The sequence below is a fragment of the Scatophagus argus genome, chromosome 13 (genome assembly GCF_020382885.2).
Source record: "Scatophagus argus isolate fScaArg1 chromosome 13, fScaArg1.pri, whole genome shotgun sequence".
In the NCBI taxonomy this organism is placed as follows: Eukaryota; Metazoa; Chordata; class Actinopteri; family Scatophagidae; genus Scatophagus; species Scatophagus argus.
Window position 1 is genome coordinate 17602526 of NC_058505.1, and position 8200 is coordinate 17610725.

The 8200-nt window shown below is 40.5% G+C and overlaps 1 long non-coding RNA gene across 1 annotated transcript; it reads right to left on the reverse strand.

The window, feature by feature from the left end:
• Positions 1 to 4150: 4150 nt before the first annotated feature.
• LOC124070053 lies at positions 4151 to 5621 on the reverse strand. The gene is made up of 5 exons (XR_006845136.1): positions 5467 to 5621; positions 5064 to 5234; positions 4740 to 4826; positions 4475 to 4630; positions 4151 to 4346 (listed from the first exon to the last, which is right to left on the reverse strand). It is a non-coding gene; the product is annotated as an uncharacterized LOC124070053 (long non-coding RNA).
• Positions 5622 to 8200: the final 2579 nt, after the last annotated feature.

The following is an 8200-nucleotide window of genomic DNA, read 5'->3' on the forward strand; positions in this document are numbered from 1 at the left end:
TTTGTGTGTGCATATGCACACTTGCTGTAGGTGGTTACATGTGTGCGTGTCGTACAAATAAAAGGCAGCTTATTTAAATGAGCGCGTGTGACCAACTCGAGGGACATCGACTGTGGCTCACGCAGTCTTAATGTGCAGCTCTACTAGTGTTTTACCCGAGACTAACAAGGAACAGTGCGCCGTCGGGGTTGAGCTGCAGCCTTCATAGTCATTAGACAAGTCAATGGGGCTTATGTGGGGCATCACACAGGGCCCTGCTGAGCCTGAAGATGAGGTGTGGTGGGAAAGAATTAGCAACAGTCATGTCTGTGGCCCACTTATGGCCTTTGGAGACTTGATAGGTGACAACCAGAGTGTGTGACACATTGGCATGGCAGTCTGCTGTTTGTGTGGATCATCAGGGGGATAACAAACAGGGTGGGGAGGTGGTGGTGGTGGTGGTGGTAGTGGGGGGCAGGCTCCTTCTCCCCTGCTGTCCTCTCCTCTCCTCTTGTCTCCTCTGTCGGCTTGTCAGTCATTTCTCATCCATAGGACAGCGAAGGTGGGGCGCCTCCAAAGCGTGGCCTACTTTTGTGCTCGAACGCAGAATGGAAATGAGCTCAACTTATTTCTTTGCAAACGTCTGTCTGATTTTAATTAACGTCACAGTCATTGTGATAAAACAGCACTCTGTCTATATCTCACAGCTACGAGACCGCCTTCTGTATGAGCGTGTGTGTGTGTGTGTGTGTGAGCGAGTGACAGAGACAGTAAGCTGAAATCCATAATTTAACTGAATGCCCACAAGCTGCACACAGCAACACTGATTTCAACACACTTCCCAGGTCTCACGTGAACACACACACACACACACTCACACACACACATGCACACACATACTCACACACACACAGCCTACTACTGTATTTTTAATTGTTGTTCATGTTCTCCCTCCCCCAAACATACAGCATCACAGTTTAGTGTTTTGCAGCGGGGTACTCTTCATTTCTCTCACTCTGTGTGTTTGTCATATGGCACACACGGTGTATTTATAGCATATTCTGTCAGACAATGTAGTGCATTTGTGTGTATTCATTTGGAAATAATAACATTGACAACTGCTTGAGAGATGGAGGGGTTGAGAGAGGGAGAGGGACTCATTTTGAGCATGTATCCACTAACGAGCTGTATTGTGCTCCAGGCGATGTGTATGATAGCTTGAAGCCGCTGTGTGTGTGTGTGTGTGTTGAAGTGTGTGCGTGCATGTCTACTTATTGGCAGTTGAGGAATCTTAACAGTCTCTCATTTTTTTCTAATTTCTGTGTGCTACTCTTCCTGTCTTCTGTCCTCTCGTTTCCTCTCCTCACCTCCGATCTCCTCTTTTCCGCTTTCCTCTCCACTTCTTTCCCTCCTCTTCCTGTCCTGTCTGATCTCGTCTCCTTTCCTCATCTCTTATCTTGTCTCCTCTCTTCCCATCTCCTCTCCTCCTCTATTCTTCACACTCAGAAGTGTAGGTTTTGCTATATTACAGCCCAAACTCTCTCTCTTCCATGCCATTGTTTAGAGTGTAATGCATTAGCCATCTCCATTCCACTTTGTTCACTCCACTTCACTTGAAGTAGCTGCAACTTATGAGCAACACACGCTTACACACGCTGACAGACACATGCACACACAAACACACACGCTCACATGCAGGCACGCAGCACCACGATCCCATTAGCTTTAATATTTCAGCAGCATCATGGCATTCGCCAGCGGCCTTGTCACCGCCTGATCCCTGGGGACTCAGATCCCAGATCAGCCCAACTTGTCCTCCCCCTCCTACATCACCACCAGGAAGAGGGGAAGAACTCAGCTGACCTCGAAGCTGAGCTTGTGCTGTGCCCAGCATCCCCAGGAGTCCCCCACCTACCGCCATCCCACACTCCCGCCATCACCACCACCGCTGCCACCACTGTCATCTCTCCATCTGGAAGGAAGGAAGAATGGATGGAAGAATGCTGAAGCAAGTCCGTGGGAGAGGGAGAGGGTGAGGGTGAGGGAGAGGAAAATAAGATGAGCAGAAGAGAGAGAGAGAGAGAGATACAGAGAGAGGTTGTGTGGGTGGGCTATGGGGTGCTGATTAGGCCCTTGGTTTGAAGTGCTCACACTCTCGGAAAAAATGGTACAGTTCAGTACCTTAAAAGGTACAAACCCTTGTCTCTGTGGCAGTACCCTTAGAGGGTACAGAGCTGTACCTTGCGAAAGGGGCACATATTTGTACCCTCATGCTTTGTACCTTTAAGTGCCTGATGTGTACCTTCAGGATCAAATTTGTACCTTTTCTGGATGGTACAACTATTGTACCTTCAACAATGATACAAACCTGTACCACAATGGTACCACCACAGTGACAAGTGAATTTGTACCTTTAAAGGTACATCATTTGTACCTATAAAGACACATAATTGGTACATAAAAACATTAAAAAAAAGACGTTTTTTTTTTTTTTTTTTTTTAAAAAAGCATGTGTTTATTGTATTGAAATACAAAACAGTAAAAACTGATTTCACCATAGTATTGTAACTTCAAATGTCTTATTGAACATTCCTTCAACATATGTATTTATCAAGTAATTTCATTAGTATTTTAATTACAAATGCCTCATGGCAACAAACAACCTTCCTTCAACTGTGTATGTATCAAGGGCTTGAAAACTAGACTCTTGCCCAGGCATTATACAAATCCAATCATCATACTTCACTTCATAAGCATGAAAATGCTTGTCAAAACAGAATGGGAATAAAATTCGTCCACACAACAACCACTGTGTATCAATATACAAAATGAACTTAATCTGAAAAAACACTGTAATATATTCTGAATGGACAATGAACACATCTCTTACTGCATACTTCACATTATTTAATACTGCTTCGTTGACCCGTTGAAAAGTTTTTTCTGACACATTAGTAGACTGCAGTCCAACATGGTCAAGAATGGTGTTTTGAAGAGCAGGAGGCAAGGATGAAAATGAAATCTTTAAGCTAGTGCCTGGCACCTTTTCATAATCACCTAACATATTTTTTTGACTGAAATTCAAAACATTGTTTAAACTGATGTCGTTGACTTAGAGTCATGGATATGTTAATGAAGTTTTTAGAGTTTTCAGCAACCGTCTGTATATTTCAGCAACAAGATGTATATGTTTGACTTGGGATCGATACCTCCCATGAATGTTACCAATGGTGAAATATACAGCAGAAAGTTTGTGTTTACCACGTTTAGCACCCAGAGGATTAACTACCTCAAATTCGTCCTGATAGAAGTGTAGACGTAGGGCTCGGTTCCATCCACCTTGATGTTCACGGGGAGTCTACGCTCGCTGAATATTCGTCTCCAGTTTGATGTGCCGGCCACCTGAACAGTTGGGTAAGGTGTAGCTGGATCTCCCTAAAAGACAGGCAAAAGATGTCACCAGTGAAATTAGTAAAGAAATCACATGAATCAAATAATTTTTATTGTTATAATTATTATTACTCTGTACGATTGAAAGTTGAAATAAAATGGAACCACAAACATACATCATTCAGTGCAATGTAGTTGTCCAGTTTCTCTTTGAAGATAGTTGGTAAGAGCACCAAGGCAGCTCGGAACTCTAGGTCTTCCAAAACAAAAGTGAATACACAATAGATTAAGAATAGCAAACAAATAACAAAACCTGAAAGTGGGAAAAACAAATTCAGACCATAATAATCTAGACAAACAGGTGCATAATTCTAGACAAAATACATCACTTTGATTAAATACCGTCAACTTCCTCTGAAGTTACTTCAGCTCTGGCCTCCAAATATTCCTTCTCCAGACAGGACTTCCCATGGACTGCTTTCAGCACAGAGGGTACCAGACTTCTGAATGATTCTCGGAAACGTTGGCTTAAATCTGTGATTTTGCAGATTCGTCCCATTTCTTGATACAGCTACAACCAAATGACATATTACAAACAAAGAACATAAAAGAATGGCGCAAATTAGAGCAAATTTCACTAGTACAACATACTAATAAATATTCATTTGAATATTCTTTGGCTATTCAGAGAACCACAGAAAAGTTTTTTATGTATTTGTACAAAGGACCAAACCATTTTAGACATACCCCACATGGTGTTTTCAGGAAGGGATACTGATACTGATACTGATGGCCTCAACAGCTGACATTCCGTCTTGTTGCAGCTCACATCTTCTCCAGAGAAATGTGCGTCTCATTTTTTCCTCCACAATGGTTCTATCTGGTTGAGTCCGTTCATACTGCATTTGCAAGACTTTTACATGGGCATCAATTGAGACAGCATCTTCGCCAATAGGACCTTCTTCAGACTCATTTCTCTGCAAGTGCGCGTGTGCACACACACACAAACACACACACACACACACATACACAGATATCATATTAAGATGCTATGCAACCTGCAGATTGCTTCAGATGCTATTCTGCTGTTCAATTAAGGACCTACCATTTCACGTCTTTCACACGTAGTCTGGGTTGGTGCCTCTTTGGACTTGCCTTTGCGATGACCAAATTTTGCTTTGAATTGTTTGACTTCTTCTTCATCCACGAGTGGTGAACGTTCAGTTTTGAACTTCCTTTTCAATGACATGTGCCAGGTGTGCTATTCAAAATAGTCATTAGCAAAGGTTACTTTTGGCACTGGACTATTGAATTTAATAACAGAACAAATTGTCACAGCGTGTTGAGGGCATTCAATTTCAAATACTTACATATCCATTCCCTTCTATATCCTTCAAAAAAGGGTATTTGGTAACAAGTGCCTTGGCAACCTTCACATAACTTCACCTGAAGGATACCTATCACAAAAAAACATCACAATATCACATTTCCCCACATGCTTATGAATGGGCAATTTGCTAAAAAAAAAAAAAAAAAATGTCAGAAAACGCAAAATACAACAACATCAACAAAAATCATAGAAATGTGTAGTTACACTAAATTATTGCATCATACTGCAACACAGCAAAAGTGCTGCACTCATTGGAAACAAATTAGTCTGGGCACCTTTTTTACTAGAAACTTAAAATACTTACATTGTGTACTGAGCCATGGTTTCTTGAAGGACACCAACTATTTTGGTGCGATAAAATCCAGTTTTATGGCATGGTTCTTTACTGTCCAATTTAGTCTGTATGCTCTTGGGGAATTTTGGCACAACAAAGACACTGGGAAATCTTTGTGACACTTGTGGACTTTGAGCACAACTGTATGAAAACAGAACAAATAAATGTAAAACAAAACCCTGGATTTTTTCAACTTAAGTCTGTATTTCTGCATGGGACCGACTCAAACATGTAGAGCAATTTACATCTTTGCCCGCCTTGAGTCACGCCCAAGCAGAAATACAGCCTACAACAGAAAACTGAAATAAATGAACAAAACTATTGCTCTTTCAAGGAAATGTAGCAAATCTGATGGTGAATGTTCAAAACCCACCTTGACTCAGACACTGTAGCTGGAGCCACAACACTGTTGCAAATGTCTGTCTTTAGCTCTTGGATGACTTTCATAAATTTGACCTGCTTTTTGAAGGAACCCTCAAAGAGCTGGGAAATCATATGGTCTGTCAGGCCAGCATTGACTGTTTCCCCATCGACTTCATATTCTAAAGAACAAAAAATATACCATTATTTAAGCTTTGTTTTGTACAATATAAATGTATCCCAGTCATCCATTAAACTGCTATGGTCACATGCGGTACACAGCCTAACAGCCTTTCACTGTGTGTGCGCGTGCGCAACTCAGGAAGCTTCCACACAGCAGCACGGTCAAGAATGGCTTCATGATATGGTTTTCTTAGAAAGAGGGCTAAATTAGGGGTACTTAAGTAGTGATTGGCAGATAGGTCGGTGTGTCGGTGTGTGTTATGACAGAAATATTTTTTCACTTTCCATATAATTAATTTGGAGGAGTAACAACGGGTCACTGATGGCACCAGTTAACAAACCACACAGAAATTAAACATTTCTAACCCTACAGTAACATTACCATTAGATCAGGGCGCACGATTCTCAGAGTTCATTATCTCTGTTAGCAGGCTACCTAGCACCGTGGCATAGCTAACTGATCAACTGACCTAGCCTGGATATTAACCAAGGCTAATTTATCAAACTCTTAGCGTTTGGCTTGTTCTAAGTGAACAACATGATGATATTATGTCATTAACATGTTATTGTATTAAAGTTTATTATTATAGTTATATATCATAAATATATTTCCACATCTTTTTCAGTTTAGCAATACCTGAAGCACAAGTGAACTAGCATTAGCTGGCAAAAAGCACATGGAGTCAGCTCGCTAGCCGAGCAAACACTCACTTTAAACCAACGATAATGAATAACACGTTTTTATCAACCGCCTCTGTTTAAACTCTTAGCGTTTGGCTTGTTCAAAGCGAACAACATGATAATGACATAATATGGACAATTGTTGGCCTATATCACTATATTTCCACATCTTTTTTTTCAGGTTAGTGCAACCTCAAGCACAAGTTAACTAACATTAGCTAGCTGGCAAAATGCACATGGAGTCAGCTAGCTTGCCAAGCAACCACCAAGGATTATCAAGCCCTGACATTTTACAAAAATGCGCCTATTATCGCCAGCGAGCTACTTTCATTTACCTTTGACCCGATCCCAACACTGCTAAATTTTAAACAGACATTTCAAAATAAGTAATGTTAAGACGACCCCATGTAACATCTTGGACGTGAGGGGAACTTGTGAAAATTCTTCAACTAATCATCGATAGCTGAGATTAGCTAGAATTAGCCACAACTCACTGATACTGTGCTGTGACAGCTATTAACAACGTTTACTCACCTGTGAATTTTTTCCGCTCATCCTCTGTAACCTCCAATCCACATTTGGAAAGCTGCAGCAGAATCGAATGCTGTCTGCAGACCCGCGAAAAATGAATAACGAAAAAAAAAACGAAATGTCAACTTTCAGGAGTCGACGGACGCGCCGGCGCGTCTTTTTGACGTCACCGATTTAAGATGACGTAGCTGCAAGACGCAGCCTCGCTGAGTCTCCGTTTTAATTTGAGTCAAAAGTTAGCACTTCAAACTATATACAAGTTTTTAAATTTTCTTAATATGTCAAGTAAAACCCGAGTTATGATAAACAATACACGCGATGTTTTTTCCTGAGCACTCGGATTTTACATTTTTGTGTGATTTTAGGTCCAGTGTGTTAATACAGTAGGTCAAAATGAAAAATTAACAGTAAAGTCACACTTGAGAGATTGTTCTGAAAAAAATACCAAAAATACCAAACAAGGCAAGGTAAAACATTTTTAAGTTGAAATATAAAGGTAAAATCATTCAATCAATTAATCATTCAATCATTCAAAATCGGACAATTATACACAGGACTCCCTGTGTATAATTGTCCGATTTTGAATACTTTTGAGAGGGTTAATCAGTACAAGACTAAATATTTTCTCCAGTCCAATATTAAACATTAAACATTATTTTCTCCTCCTGTTTACTGTTTCCATGGAGACAAAAGACCAAAGCGCCATACAACTAGATGAATACAAAATTAGACGAATTCAAGTCTTCTACTGCATTACTTGTGGGTCTATATAATTTTGTTTATTTTTTGTTTATTTTGTCAATTTTGTTATAAATACAAACAAATAACATTGGAGAGGAGAGGTCTTTTGACAATTGGCAGAGCACATGGGTACAATACCCTATGGTACAAATACGTACTTTCCCCAATTTTGTACTTTGAAAGGTACAACATAGTATCACATAGGTTCATTTCTGTATCCTTTAAGGTACAACAAACTGAAAGGAACAGTTTTGTACCTTAGGGTTTAATATTTGTACCCCCGTGTACCTTTATTTCTGACAGTGCAGCGGCTTACCCTTGTGAATGTGCACATGCACTCACATGCACGCACACACATTGTTTCACACTGTCTTTGTAACTCATTCAGTGTTACAAAGGCTTTAGATGTATACGGTGAGGACAGTGCGGTGCGTTTAGGCATTCTGTCAGAAACTCGCTGCTCTTTGAGGTGGAATATTTCCCTTTTGTTCTGAAATTCATGCCTGTGATCAACTGGATGGAGAGGTCTACTGCATAATAGAGTGCTTTGTGTGTGTGTGTGTGTGCGCACGCATGCATGTCTTTATATGTGTGTATCTGTAGGTTATCTG